The sequence below is a fragment of the Rhinoderma darwinii genome, chromosome 4, assembly GCF_050947455.1.
Source record: "Rhinoderma darwinii isolate aRhiDar2 chromosome 4, aRhiDar2.hap1, whole genome shotgun sequence".
In the NCBI taxonomy this organism is placed as follows: Eukaryota; Metazoa; Chordata; class Amphibia; order Anura; family Rhinodermatidae; genus Rhinoderma; species Rhinoderma darwinii.
Genome location: NC_134690.1, coordinates 1,120,001 through 1,122,500, shown reverse-complemented (window position 1 = coordinate 1,122,500; position 2,500 = coordinate 1,120,001). Strand labels below are relative to the sequence as shown.

At 45.0% G+C, this 2,500-nt stretch overlaps 4 non-coding genes across 4 annotated transcripts; all 4 read right to left on the bottom strand.

Moving 5' to 3' along the window:
• Nucleotides 1-386: 386 nt before the first annotated feature.
• Nucleotides 387-459, bottom strand: TRNAA-CGC (transfer RNA alanine (anticodon CGC)). Its single transcript has one exon. It is a non-coding gene; the product is annotated as a tRNA-Ala (tRNA).
• Nucleotides 460-1,063: 604 nt separating this feature from the next.
• TRNAA-CGC (transfer RNA alanine (anticodon CGC)) lies at nt 1,064-1,136 on the bottom strand. The gene has a single exon. It is a non-coding gene; the product is annotated as a tRNA-Ala (tRNA).
• Nucleotides 1,137-1,743: 607 nt separating this feature from the next.
• Nucleotides 1,744-1,816, bottom strand: TRNAA-CGC (transfer RNA alanine (anticodon CGC)). The gene has a single exon. It is a non-coding gene; the product is annotated as a tRNA-Ala (tRNA).
• Nucleotides 1,817-2,420: 604 nt separating this feature from the next.
• On the bottom strand, nt 2,421-2,493 carry TRNAA-CGC (transfer RNA alanine (anticodon CGC)). Its single transcript has one exon. It is a non-coding gene; the product is annotated as a tRNA-Ala (tRNA).
• Between the last annotated feature and the right edge of the window lie 7 nt (nt 2,494-2,500).

Here is a 2,500-nt window from a genome sequence, read left to right as displayed (position 1 = left end):
GAATTTTGAGGAGGAAAAAAAAAATCCCCAAATCAGGCTAAGAAAGTGGCAATGTAGAAGAAATGGTGCAGATCCTTTGGATTTTTGGTTGTTGGCCCAGAAGTCTACACCTGCCCCCCTCTGTTGAAGTAGAGACAATGGGTAGTATGAGAAATTGAGATTTAAAAAGCTGGATAAGAGCACTTAGCAGAGGATGGTTTCGATCCATCGACCTCTGGGTTATGGGCCCAGCACGCTTCCGCTGTGCCACTCTGCTGTTGCTTGTCTTCTAAGCTTGCCTTCTAAGCTTGCCACTGCCTGTTTCCTAAGCTTGCAAATATGTTTCATGAGCAAGCAACGAGAGGAAAATTGTCCCGTGTTTTGAGAAGAACTGCAATCAAAACTATTGGAGAATGCGGGTATCGATCCCGCTACTTCTCGCATGCGAAGCGAGCGCTCTACCATTTGAGCTAATTCCCCATTTGTGCCGCTGGGCTGTGGTGCTTGAGACGCCACAGGTGTGATTTACCCATGTTGGTAAACCGGTTGTATTAAAGCTTTTTTTTTTTTTTTTTTTTTAAGTATGGATGTCACTCTGCCGTAAGGAAAGGAAGAGTGTGGAGCTTGCGGGGTGCCAGGTGTTGTAAAAGTATAGGTTACCCATAGGTTTTACCATTTTCTAACATGCTAGGAGTCAAGAATTTTGAGGAGGAAAAAAAAAAGCCCCAAATCAGGCTAAGAAAGTGGCAATGTAGAAGAAATGGTGCAGATCCTTTGGATTTTTGGTTGTTGGCCCAGAAGTCTACACCTGCCCCCCTCTGTTGAAGTAGAGACAATGGGTAGTATGAGAAATTGAGATTTAAAAAGCTGGATAAGAGCACTTAGCAGAGGATGGTTTCGATCCATCGACCTCTGGGTTATGGGCCCAGCACGCTTCCGCTGTGCCACTCTGCTGTTGCTTGTCTTCTAAGCTTGCCTCCTAAGCTTGCCACTGCCTGTTTCCTAAGCTTGCAAATATGTTTCATGAGCAAGCAACGAGAGGAAAATTGTCCCGTGTTTTGAGAAGAACTGCAATCAAAACTATTGGAGAATGCGGGTATCGATCCCGCTACTTCTCGCATGCGAAGCGAGCGCTCTACCATTTGAGCTAATTCCCCATTTGTGCCTCAGGGCTGTGGTGCTTGAGACGCCACAGGTGTGATTTACCCATGTTGGTAAACCGGTTGTATTAAAGCTTTTTTTTTTTTTTTTTTTTTTTAAGTATGGATGTCACTCTGCCGTAAGGAAAGGAAGAGTGTGGAGCTTGCGGGGTGCCAGGTGTTGTAAAAGTATAGGTTACCCATAGGTTTTACCATTTTCTAACATGCTAGGAGTCAAGAATTTTGAGGAGGAAAAAAAAAATCCCCAAATCAGGCTAAGAAAGTGGCAATGTAGAAGAAATGGTGCATATCCTTTGGCTTTTTTGGTTGTTGGCCCAGAGGTCTACACCTGCCCCCCTCTGTTGAAGTAGAGACAATGGGTAGTATGAGAAATTGAGATTTAAAAAGCTGGATAAGAGCACTTAGCAGAGGATGGTTTCGATCCATCGACCTCTGGGTTATGGGCCCAGCACGCTTCCGCTGTGCCACTCTGCTGTTGCTTGTCTTCTAAGCTTGCCTTCTAAGCTTGCCACTGCCTGTTTCCTAAGCTTGCAAATATGTTTCATGAGCAAGCAACGAGAGGAAAATTGTCCCGTGTTTTGAGAAGAACTGCAATCAAAACTATTGGAGAATGCGGGTATCGATCCCGCTACTTCTCGCATGCGAAGCGAGCGCTCTACCATTTGAGCTAATTCCCCATTTGTGCCGCTGGGCTGTGGTGCTTGAGACGCCACAGGTGTGATTTACCCATGTTGGTAAACCGGTTGTATTAAAGCTTTTTTTTTTTTTTTTTTTTTAAGTATGGATGTCACTCTGCCGTAAGGAAAGGAAGAGTGTGGAGCTTGCGGGGTGCCAGGTGTTGTAAAAGTATAGGTTACCCATAGGTTTTACCATTTTCTAACATGCTAGGAGTCAAGAATTTTGAGGAGGAAAAAAAAAAGCCCCAAATCAGGCTAAGAAAGTGGCAATGTAGAAGAAATGGTGCAGATCCTTTGGATTTTTGGTTGTTGGCCCAGAAGTCTACACCTGCCCCCCTCTGTTGAAGTAGAGACAATGGGTAGTATGAGAAATTGAGATTTAAAAAGCTGGATAAGAGCACTTAGCAGAGGATGGTTTCGATCCATCGACCTCTGGGTTATGGGCCCAGCACGCTTCCGCTGTGCCACTCTGCTGTTGCTTGTCTTCTAAGCTTGCCTCCTAAGCTTGCCACTGCCTGTTTCCTAAGCTTGCAAATATGTTTCATGAGCAAGCAACGAGAGGAAAATTGTCCCGTGTTTTGAGAAGAACTGCAATCAAAACTATTGGAGAATGCGGGTATCGATCCCGCTACTTCTCGCATGCGAAGCGAGCGCTCTACCATTTGAGCTAATTCCCCATTTGTG